The sequence below is a fragment of the Panthera tigris genome, chromosome A1, assembly GCF_018350195.1.
Source record: "Panthera tigris isolate Pti1 chromosome A1, P.tigris_Pti1_mat1.1, whole genome shotgun sequence".
Classification (NCBI taxonomy): domain Eukaryota; kingdom Metazoa; phylum Chordata; class Mammalia; order Carnivora; family Felidae; genus Panthera; species Panthera tigris.
The window spans coordinates 89,183,412-89,196,352 of record NC_056660.1 but is presented as its reverse complement, the minus strand read 5'-3'; the positions used below and the strand labels follow the sequence as shown (position 1 = coordinate 89,196,352).

Here is a 12,941-nt window from a genome sequence, read left to right as displayed (position 1 = left end):
TAAGCATAATACTCTCTATCTCCATTCACGTTGTTGCAAATGGCAAGATTTCATTCTTTTTTATGTTTGGGTAATATTCCAGTGTGTGTGTGTGTGTGTGTGTGTGTGTGTGTGTGTGTGTGTGTGTATACATATATACCACATCTTCTTTATTCATTTATCAGTGGACGCTTGGGCTGCTTCCATAGTTTGGGTATTGTTGATAATGCTGCTATAAACATCAGGGAGCATTTATCCCTTTTAATCAGTATTTTTGTATCCTTTGTGTAAACACCTAGTAGTGCAATTTCTGGATCATAGAGTAGTTTTATTATATTATATTTATTTTCGTGATAGCTTATGTTTCCACATTAATTTTACAAAAGTATAATTCATACATTAAATTTTATAAATATGTTACACTGTAAGCATTCTTTTCAACTATTACTTTATGCCTAGAAAAAATATATAGAATACTTCTAAATTGATTCTCAGAATGTTATCTTAGTAAAATAGTGGTTGTAAATAAACTGAAAACATTTCCAAGAACTTTTCCTTTTTTTCCTAAATTATTACAAAGTCTCTTTAGTTGCAGCAGAAGGCTGTGGGATATCTATTACATCACTACTGTCCCTCTGAAAAGGGATTTCTCATCTTTGAATACGCATAGACCAATATGGAGATGGTACTTTCAGTTTTAATCAGCATCCAAGGGTGGATGGGTAGCAAGATGAGAGAAAACCAGTGATAATCTCTAGTCTCAGGCTTTTCTCATATATGTATCACCAGGAGTAGGATCATGTGAGTAACCTTGGTTTCAGGAGCACATACAGTCCTATTGTAGAGACTGGTCCTATTTGCATGCTGGATTGCCTTGTGCTGTCTGTAAAAGAGCATCATCATGTGGACACTGATCTAGGTCATGAAGAACATACATAGGAAATCTCATAGGAACATGGCATTTAGGAATGCCAATGCCTGGTAAGGTCCAAACTGCTTGGTTTTACAATAAGTACAGTGATACCAAGGACTAATATTAGTGGTGCTGCTATGGTTACTGTTGTTTTAATCATCTTAATATAGATTGGCATGTTGATGATCCATAAGAAAAGGAATAGGGCATCCATGTTAAAATTTTGAGCTTGAGATAGGGAATCCATGTTAAGATTTTGAGTTTGAGCTATGCCCACTTACAGTTACTAGGACTGATAGTAATGGTCTGAAAGGTATTTAGAAAATAAATTGTTCACACAGAAAGACCCCAGGAAACTAAAAGAATATCACAGCTTTACAACCAAAATTATTTTAAAAAATATGTCTAATTCTGAAGGCCAACATTCCATCTGTCATGATATTTGGCAAAGTACATGGGTGAGGTCGTGTCTGCAGACCTTTGAATGGCTGTCTTATGAAAGTTTATATGTATAACAAAAAAGCTCATTGAGTTTCCAAGTAACCCAAGGTCAATTTTAGAGATTGAGAAAATCTTCAAAATCATGTCCATTTAAAACATTGTCCTGGGACTCCTGGGTAGCTCAGTCGGTTGAACGTCTGACTTCGGCTCAGGTCATGATCTCACAGTCCGTGAGTTCGAGCCCCACATCAGGCTCTGTGCCGACAGCTCAGAGCCTGGAGCTTGCTTCAGTCTGTGTCTCCCTCTCTCTCTGCACCTTCCTTGCCCATACTTTGTCTCTCTGTCTCTCTCTCTCTAAAAACTAAACATTAAAAAAATAAAAAAAACAAAAAAAGCAAAAAAAACATTCTTCTCATGATTTTCTTATATCTTTAGAGTGCAGCCAGGACAACCTAAAAAGTAAGAAATATATTTTAAGATGAAAAATTAGACATAGCTAAGCCTTGAGAAATTAAAATCAGATTTGATGTTTCATTATTGGTGTATAGAAATGCAACAGATTTCTGTACATTGATTTTGTATTCATGATTTTACTCAATTAGTTCTAGCAGGTTTTTTTTTTTTTTTGGTGGAGTCTTTTGGGCTTTCTATATAGAATATTATATCATCTGCAAATAGTGAAGGTTTGACTTCTTTCTTGCTGATCTGGATGCCTTTTATTTCTTGGTGTTGTCTGATTGCTGAAGCTAAGACTTCCAGTACTATGTTAAATAGTGGACATCCCTGTCATATTCCTGACCATAGACAAAAAGTTCTCAGTTTTTCCCCATTGAGAATGACATTAGCTGTGGGTCTCTTGTATATGGCCTATATTAATTTGAGATGTGTTCCCTCTAAACTTACTTTATAATTTTTTTAATGTTTATTTATTTTTGAGAGACAGAGAGAGACAGAGCATGAGCAGGGGAGGGGCAGAGAGGGAGACACAGAATCCAAAGCAGGCTCCAGGCTCTGAGCTGTCAGCACAGAGCCCAATGTGGAGCTCAAACCCATGAATTGTGAGATCATGACCTAAGCTGAAGTCGGATGCTTAACTGACTGAGTCACTCAGGTGCCCCTTCTCTAAACCTACTTTGTTGAGGATGGATAGATGTTGTACTTTGTCTGATGTTTTTTCTGAATCTACTGAAATGATAATAAGGTTCTAATCTTTTATTTTTTAATTGTTATTCAAATTCTTGTTAGTTAACATGCAGTGTAATATTAGTTTCAGGTGTACAATTTAGTGATTCAACATTTTCATATATTAAACCGTGCTTATCACAAGTGACCTCCTTAATCCCTGTCAACTATTTAACCCATGCCCCTCTCTGGTAACCATCAGTTTGTTCTCTCTGTAATTAAGAGTCTGTTTCTTGGTTTGCCTTTCTCTCTTTCTTTGTTTCCTTTTTGTGAATTTGCTTTGTTTCTTACATTCCACATATGAGTAAAATAATATGGTGTTTGTCTTTCTCTGACTTATTTCCTTTAGCATAATTTGCTCTAGCTCCATCCACATCATTGCGAATGTCAAGATTTCATTCTTTTTTATAGCTGAATAAGATCTATATCTATATCTATATCTATATCTATATCTATATCTATATCTATCTATCTGTCTATCTATGCCACATCTTTATCCATCCATCAGTCAGCGGACACTTGTGCTGTTTCCATGGTTTAGCTATTGTAGATAATGGTGCTATAAACACTGGGGTGAATGTATCACTTTGAATTAGTATTTTTGTATCCTTTGGGTAAATAGCTAGTAGTACAATTGCTGGATGGTAAGTTAGTTCTATTTTTAAAGTTTTAAGGGACCTCCATACTGTTTTCCAGAGTGGCTGCATATGTTTGCATACTTGCCAACCATGTAAGAGCGTTCCTCTTTCTCCATATCCTTGCCAACACTTGTTATTTCTTGTGCTGTTGATTTGGAAAAATATCTCTTCATATCTTCTGCCTATTTATATTTATATTTATTTTACTTTTTAAAATGTTGATGTATTTTTGAGAGAGAGAGAGAGAGAGAGGATGAGCAGTGGAGGGGCAGAGGGAGAGAGGGAGACACAGAATCCAATTAAGCGGGGCTCGAACTTGTGAACTATGACATATGACCTGAGCCAAAGTCAGACACTTAAGTGACTGAGCCACACAGGTGCTTCATCTTCTGCCCATTTTTAAATTGGATTATTCATATGGGGGATTATTTGAGTTTTATAAGTTCTTTATATATTTTGGATAATAACCCTTTATTAGATATGTCATTTGTAAATATCTTCTCACATTCCATAGGTTGCCTTTTAGTTTTGTTGATCGTTTCTTTTACTGTGCAGAAGCTTTTTATTTTGATGAAGTCCCAATAGTTTATTTTTGCCTTTGTTTCCCTTGCCTCAGGAGACATATCTGGAAAGACGTTGCTATGACCGATGTCAAAGAAGTTACTGCTGATGTTCTCTTGTAGGATTTTTATGGTTTCAGCTCTCACATTTAGGTCTTTAATCCATTTTGAGTTTATTTTTGTGTATGATGTCAGAAAGTAGTCCAGTTTCATTTTTTGCATGTTGCTGTCCTGTTTTCCCAACACCATTTTTTTTGAAGAGACATTCCCTTTTCCATTGGATGTTCTTTCCTCCTTTGTAAAAGATTAATTGGCTGTATAGTATGGGTTCATTTCTGGGTTTTCTATTCTCTTCCGTTGATCTATGTGTCTATTTTTGTGCCGGTATGATACTGTTTTGATCACTACTGCTTTGTAATGTAACTTGAAGTCTGGAATTGTGATGCTTCCAGCTTTTCCTTTCATTTTCAATATTGCTTTTGCTATGTAGGATGTTTTGTGGTTTCATACAAATTTTAAGATTGTTTGTTCTAGTTCTGTGAAAAAGGTTGGTATTTTGATAGGGATTGTATTAAATGTGTAGATTGCTTTGGGTAGTATAGACATTTTAATAGATGCAGAAGAAGCATTTGACTAGGAAAACATCCATTCATGATAAAAGTCCTCAACAAAGTAGGGTTAAAGGGAACATACCTCAATATAATAAAAGCTATCTATAAAAAACCCATGCTAACATCATCCTCAATGGAGAAAAACTGAGAGCTTTTCCTTTATGGTCATGGACAAGACATGAATATCACTCTCACCATTTTTATTGAACACAGTACTGGGAATACTAGCCACAGCAGTCAGAGAGCACAAGGAAATAACGGACATTCAAAAATGGCAAGGAAGAAGTAAAATTTTCACTATTTTCAGCTGACATGGTACTGCACATAGAAAACCTGAAAGATTCCACCAAAAAATTAATACAAAAATTTAGTAAAGTCATAGGATACAAAGTCAGTATACAGAAATCTGTTATATTTCTATAAACCAATAATGAAGCGTAGAAAATAAGTTAAGGAATCAATCTCATTTACAATTGTACCAAAAACAATAGGATACCTAGGAATAAACCTAACCAAAGAAGTGAAAGATCTGTATTCTGGAAACTATAAAACACTGATGAGAGAAATTGAAGATGACACCAAAAAATGGAAAGATATTCCATGCTCATGAAGAACAAATACTGTTAAAATACCTATTCTACCCAAAGCAGTATTTACATTTAATATAATTTTTATCTTTTTAAAAAATAGGACACACTTTTTAATTTATATTTTATGAATAGGTTTTCCAAATAGGTGTTCTGTACCATTTTGTTTTAGTATGTAGTACAGTTAAAGGGCTTTCTAAGGCCAATTATTTTTAAGATGCTCTAAGTAAGGTAAAATCAGAGAAATTTATTCATTGAATCATTTGGGATAACTAAGTTGTTTAAGGTTATAGCAATCAAAATAAGATATTTTGCAAATGCACAGAATATGATTTATTTTATTTCCCAAAAATTAGTGTTAATTTTCTTTGACCATCATAGTTCAATATGCTTTGGGTAAGCTAGTTAATACCAGATGAACTGGGTTTTCCCATTCCTAGGTTTGAAACTAAGAGTTTGTAACAACATGGTTGGATCTAGGTAGAATAAGTGAAATAAGTGAGTCTTATGTGGAATTTAAGAAACAAAACAAATGTACAAATAAAAAAAGAGACAAAATACTAGACTCTTAAAGTAAGCCACTTCTCTTTAATAAATACTGAACTAAAAATTTGATTCCTGAGGTACCATAGAAATGGCAAACATTATTCTCAATCATTTGGCTACTTTCTACTTAGCTTCTTAGTCTCTTTCCTTAAACATTGCAAGAACTGACTGTGGCTCAGTCAGTTAAGTGTCCGACTTTGGCTCAGGTCATGATCTCGTGGTTCATGAGTCCGAGCCCTGAGTTGGGCTCTATGTTGACAGCTCAGAGCCTGGAAGCTGCTTCAGATTCTGTGTCTCCCTCTCTCTCTACCGCTCTCCCACTTGTGCATACTCTCTCTCTCTTTCTCTTTCTCAAAAACAAACATTAAGAAAAAAATAAAAAACAAAACAAAACAAAAAACATTGCAAGAACTGATTAATTCCTTAGGGTAAATATGAATTACTTTTCAGGGTCATCCTACGTTTTGGAATTCCTGTCACTCAAATCCTGGCTGTCTTAGGAGCTTGACCTCCAATTTTGTCTCTTTGGTCCTATGAGGTCACCAAAAGCTCTCCTGGCTTTTCTACTCATTAAAAGAGGTTTTCAATACATCCATAGTTTTTGTCTCATGTCAATGTTTAGAATAATTCCCATGGGGAAAAGTTTCTCATAAGTTATTAGACCATTATCATGCAGTTCTTTCTAGTCTATGATCTTGGTTTTTCAAATACTGGTCATTAACAGTTTTTTCAAAGATTTGTTTTGTTTTGCTCTATTATTAGCTTTACTGGGTTCCAGTATGGCTCTTCTAAAACTACTCTATCATGGCCAGGAGTAGAAGTTTGTATTAATTATCTCTGACAATTACTGATTCTATTTTAGGTATTTTGTTATTTCTTAGTTTTTTACTTCCTTTTTAACAATATCGCCAAGAAAATGATTTTAAGTGATGTGATATTCAGAATTTTTTCTATGCTACATAGTTTTGGTTTTGCGGTAACTCATTGATGCTTATGATCTATACTAATATCTTATTAATTCATGCTTAACAAAGAACTCCACAAATGGGATTATGTGGACCTTGGCTAATATGTTAAAAATTTTAGGAGAACCCAGAGCCAAAATATTCTTTTAGATTACAAAATATTCTGGATGATGGGTATAATATGTTTCCCAAGGGAAAAAAGAATTTTCTATTTGCCCAACATATTTACTGAATATATTCCAGGTCATTACCACCAGTCCCAGCAACTGCCACCTAGCAGAGATCAAATCAAAGCATCTGTTTTTATTTTTCCCTTGTTTCTCTTGTTTTGGGCTATCAATATGCTAACTAATATCCCAGACATACAAAAGAGTGTGGATATAAACATTTTTTGTTGGGTGTAGTTATCTAAGTATTATACATCAGCAGGTGAATATGGTTCTTGGTACAATTGTAAATGGTTTGATTTCTTGATTTCTCTTTGTGTTGCTTCATTATTGGTGTACAGAGATGCAACCAATTTCTGTACATTAATTTTGTGTCCTGAAACTTTGCTGAATTCATGTATCAGTTCTAGCAGACTTTTGGTGGAGTCTTTCAGGTTTTCCATGTAGAGTATCATGCCATCTGCAAAAAGTGAAAATTTCATTTCTTCTTTGCCAATTTTGATGTCTTTTATTTCATTTTATTGTTTGATTGCTGATACTAGGACTTTCAACACTGTGTTAAACAATAGTGGTGAGAGTGGACATGCCTGTTGTGTTCCTGATCTCAGGAGGAAAGCTCTCAGTTTTTCCCCATTGAGGATGATACTAGCTGTGGGCTTTTCATATATGGCTTTTATGATGTTTAGGTATGTTCTTACTGTCCCAACTTTCTTGAGGGTTTTTATTAAGAAAGAATGCTGTATTTTGTCAAATGTTTTTTCTGCATCTATTGGCAGGATCATATGGTTCTTATCCTTTCTTTTATTAATGTGATGTATCACACTGATTGATTTGCAAATATTGAACCCTGTATCCCAGGAATGAATGCCACTTGATCATGGTGAATAATTCTTTTTATGTGCTGTTGAATTCAATTTGCTAGTGTCTTGTTGAAAATTTTTGCATCCATGTTCATCAGGGATATTGGCCTGTAATTCTCCTTTTTTTGTAGGGTCTCTGTCTGGTTTGGGAATCAAGGTAATGCTGGCTTCATAGAATGAGTTCTGAAGCTTTCTTTCCATTTCTATTTTTTCAGAACAGCTAGAGAAGGATAGGTATTAACTCTGCTTTAAATATCTGGTAGAGATGAGGAGGAGCCAGGATGGTGGAACAGCATAGAAGTTTTTTGTGTGTCTCGCATCCATGAAATACAACCAGACCAACACTAAACCATCCTGCACACCTAGAAAACTGATTGGAGGATTAACACAACAATCTGCACAACCTGAACCACAGAATTCAGCAGGTATGCAGCATGGAGAGGTGAACTTGGGGAGCATGAACTTGGGGAGTGAGAAGCCACGGCAGGCAGGGAGGTGCATTTGCAGGTGGAGAGAGGACAGAGATGGGGGGGAGAAAATACTGGAAAAGCACCCCTCCCCAAAAACAGCTGGAGAGAAAGTGGAAAATTGGAAACAGCTGCAGGGACTAAACTAAAAAGGGAGAAAGGAGAAAGGAGAAAAGAAAGGGTTTAAATTCCATTAAGACTGTAAACAAGGGGAGCACAAAGGCTGCAACTCTGCAGCTTGATACCTGGCGGTGCTCTGGTGGGAAGGGTGAATCCCCAGGAGCAGAGTGGGGTCCGGGAGGTTATTGGGCCATACAGGGACAAGCGGTTCCACTGCTGGAAGGACATTTGGTAGAGACCGTTGAAGCCACCTGATCCCAGCAGATCCCAGAGAATGGCCACATTTGCTGGTGCTGGAGAAAGGTTGTTAAGGGTGAAGGCTGGTGCCAGATGTGTGTTGTGATTTTCCATAATCCCTGAAAGCTGCTGCTACACTATCTCACAAACTTTTTCTGGGGCAGGCTGGCACCTGGCTGTAGTCTCGGGCACTGGCAGCAACAGGGTCCAGCAAGCGTTCCTGGTTGCAGCTGACATTAGGCCATTGCTTGGTGAGACCCTCCCACAGAGGGGCAGGACGGGTCAAAGCCGCAGTCCTTCAGAAGTAAGGGGCCGGGGAACACAGCGCATCTGAGACAAAACTTGGGAGACAGGAACTACCTGGGGCTTTTTTTCACAAAACCCAGAAAGTGGATGAAAGCTGAAGACAAAGGAAGGGTGTGCAATTGCTGAGTGGGGAGAGCAGAGTTCCAATACTAGGGACTGGGTAGCTGGGTGGTGCCATTTTCACTGCTTCTGCGCATGTGCTTTCCCACCTACAAATGCCACAACACTCCACCCCAGTAGGCTAGCAGAGCCATCTAGTGGAGAAGGGAGCCGTTACACTGAGCCCTGCCCAAATGGGCCAATCTCGATCTTCAAGAACACAAGTCTCACCACTTGCTTAGTTTAAGGACTATAAAGTGCTTCATAGTCTGACTTCTAGGGAAAACAAAGTAATTTCAGTCCTATTTCAATCTGTTAGCAGGTCCATGTATTCAATTATTTCTTTTTTTTTCTTTTTCACTTGTTTTCTTTTTCTTGAATACAGAAAAAGAAAAATTTATTTTTATTTTCAATTTTTATTAAAAATATTTTTAACTTATTTACTATATTTTTTACTTTTGTGTAAATTTTTTCAAATTCTATTTTACTTCCATCATTTTATTTTAGTCTACTTCACTGTATTCAGTTTTTCAAATTTTCAAACGATTTCCTTTTTTTTTTTTACATTCTTTTTCTTTTTTTCTTTTTTTTCTTGAGGCAGAAAGAGAAAAACTTCATTTTTACTTTCAATTTCTATTAAAATATTTTTCTTTAATTTTTTACTATATTTTTTACTTTTATGTATAACTTTTCAAATTATATTTTACTTCCATCATTTTATTTTAGTCTACTACAGAGTACTCACTTTTTTAAATTTTCAAATGATTTCCTTTTTATTTTTTCTCTTTTTTCTTTTTCATTTCTTTTATTTTTCTTGAATACAGAAAGAGAAAAAATTCATTTTTTAAAATTTTTATTAAAAATATTTTTCTTTAATTTTTCTACTATATTCTTTACATTTGTGTAAATTTTTTCAAATTCTATTTTACTCCCATCATCTCATTTTAATCTACTTCAGTGTATTCATTTTTTCAAATTCTCAAACGATTTCCTTTTTTTCCTTTCCCCCTTTTTTTTCCTCTAATCTGTCAAACCACTTTCAACACCTAGACAAAAACACACCTAGGATCTAACATCATTTATTCAATTTTGTGTGTGTGTGTGTGTTTAATTTTAATATTTTTTTATTTTAATTTTTTTATTTCAATTTTTCTACCTCATTAATTCCTTTTCTCCCTTCAAAATGACAAAATGAAGGAATTCACCCCAAAAGAAAGAGCACAAAGGAACGACAGGCAGGGATTTAACCAACACAGATACAAGCAAGATATCTGAACCAGAATTTAGAATCATGATAATAAGAATACTAGCTGGAGTCGAAAATAGATTAGAATCCCTTTCTGCAGAGATAAATGAAGTAAAAACTAGTCAGAATGAAATAAAAAAATGCTATAACAGCTGCAATCACGGGTGGATGCTACAGCAGCAAGGATGGATGAGGCAGAACAAAGAATCAGTGAGATAGAAGACACAGAGAATAATGAAGCAGAAAAAAAGAGGGAGATTAAGGCAAAAGAGCACAATTTAAGAATTAGAGAAATCAGTGACTCATTAAAAAGGAACAACATCAGAATCATAAGGGTCCCAGAAGAGGAAGAGAGAGAAATGGGGGTAGAAGGGTCATGTGAGCAAAAAATAGTGGAACACTTTCCTAACCTGGGGAAAGACACAGACATCAAAATCCAGGAAGCTCAGAGGACCCCCTTTAGATTAAACAAAAACCGACTATCAACAAGGCTTATCATAGTCAAATTCACAAAATACTCAGGCAAGGAGAGAATCATGAAAGCAACAAGGGAAAAAAAAGTCCCTAACCTACAAGGGAAGACAGATCAGGTTTGTAGCAGAACTATCCACAGAAACTTAGGAGGCCAGAAATGAGTGGCAGGATATATTCAATGTGCTGAATCAGAAAAATATGCAGCCAAGAATGCTTTATTCAGCAAGGCTGTCATTCAAAATAGAAGGAGAGATAAAAAGTTTCCCAAACAAAAATTAAAGGAGTCTGTGATTACTAAAGCAGCCCTGCAAGAAATTTTAAGGGGGACTTTCTGAGGGGAGAAAAGATGAAAATATAAACAAACAAACAAATACCAAAAGAAACAAAGATTAGAAAGGGCCAGAGAACACCACCACAAACTCCAACTGTACAAGCATCATAATGGCAATAAATTCATATCTTTTAGTAGTCACTCTAAATGTCAATGGACTCAATGCTCCAATCAAAAGATATAGGGCAACAGAATGGATAAGAAAACAAGATCCATCTATATGCTGTTTACAAGAGAGCCACTTTAGACCTAAAGATTCAGATTGAAAATACGGGGATCCTTATCTACCATGCTAATGGTCAACAAAAGAAAGCCGGAGTAGCCATAGTTATAACAGACAATCTAGACTTTAAAGACTGTATCAATAGATGCAGAAGGGCATTATATCCTAATCAAGGGGTCTATCTACCAAGAAGACCTAACAATTGTAAACATTTATGTGTCAAATGTGACAGTACCCACATATATAAATCAATTAATCACAAACATAAAGAAACTCATTGATAGTAATACCATAATAGTAGGAGACTTCAATACCCCACTCACAGCAATGGACAGATCATCTAATCAAAAAATCAACAAGGAAACAATGCTTTGAATGTCACACTGGACCAGATGGACTTAACCAGATATATTCAGAACATTTTGACCTAAAGCAGCAGGATACACATTCTTCTCCAGTGCACATGGAACGTTCTCCAGAATAGACCATATCCTGGGACCCAAATCAGCCCTAAGTAAGTACAAAAAGATCGAGATCATACCGTGCATATTTTGAGACCACAATGCTATGAAACTCGAAATCAACCACAAGAAAAAATTTAGAAAGGTAACAAATACTTGGAGACTGAAGAACATCCTACTAAAGAATGAATGGGCTAACCAAGCAGTTAAAGAGGAAATTAAAAAGTATATGGAAGACAATGAAAATGATAACACCACAACCCAAAACCCCTGGGATGCAGCAAATGTGGTCATAAGAGGAAAGTATATAGCAATCCAGGCCTTCCTAAAGAAGGAAGAAAGATCTCAGATACACAACCTAACCTTACACCTTAAGGAGCTGGAAAAAGAACAGCGAATAAAACCCGAAACCAGCAGAAGACAGGAAATAGTAAAGACTAGAGCAGAAATTAATGCTACCAAAACAAACAAAAAAAACCCCAGTAGAACAGATCAATGAAACCAGAAGCTGGTTCTTTAAAAGAATTAACAACATTGATAAACACCTATCTAGTCTGATCAAAAAGAAAAAGGAAAGGATGCAAATACATAAAATCAAAAATGAAAGAGGAGAGATCACAACCAACACAGCAGAAATAAAAACAATAATAAGAGGATATTATGAGCAATTATATGCCAATAAAATGGGCAATGTGGGAGAAATGGACAAATTCCTAGAAACATATACACTACCAAAACTGCAACAGGAAGAAATAGAAAATTTTGAACAGATCCACAACCAGTAAGGAAATTGAATTAGTAATCAAAAGTCTGCCAAAAAAACAAGAGTCGAAGGGCCAGATGGCTTTCCGGGGGAATTCTACCAAACATTTAAGGAAGAGTTAAACCTATTCTCTTGAAACTGTTCCAAAAAATAGAAATGGAAGGAAAACTTCCAAACTCTATGAAGCCAGCATTACCTTGATTCCAAAACCAGAGACCCCACTAAAAAGGAGAACAATAGATCAATTTTTCTGATGAACATGGATGCAAAAATCCTCAACAAGATATTAGCCAACCGGCTCCAATACTACATTTCAAAAATTATTCACCACGACCAAGTGGGATTTATACCTGGGATGCAGGGCTGGTTCAGTACCCAGAAAGCAATCAATGTGATTCATCACATCAGTAAAAGAAAGGACAAGAACCATATAATCCTCTCAAGAGATGCAGAGAAAGCATTTCACAAAATACAGCATCCTTTCTTGATAAAAACCCTCAAGAAAGTAGGGATAGAAGGAGCATACCTGGAGATCATAAAAGCTATATATGGACGACCCAACGCTAATATCATCCTCAATGGGGAAAAACTGAGAGCTTTCCCCCTAAGGTCAGGAACAAGACAGGGATGTCCACTCTCGCCACTGTTATTCAACATAGTATTGGAAGTCTTAGCCTCTGCAGTCAGACAACACAAAGAAATAAAAGGCATCCAAAACAGCCAGGAGGAGGTCAAACTTCACTCTTCTCAGATAACATGATACTC

The 12,941-nt window shown here is 35.9% G+C and overlaps 1 protein-coding gene across 1 annotated transcript in view; it reads left to right on the top strand.

Moving 5' to 3' along the window:
• Positions 1-12,941, top strand: part of LOC102960162 (T-cell-specific guanine nucleotide triphosphate-binding protein 2-like) — a 101,685-nt gene that overhangs the window by 35,772 nt on the left and 52,972 nt on the right.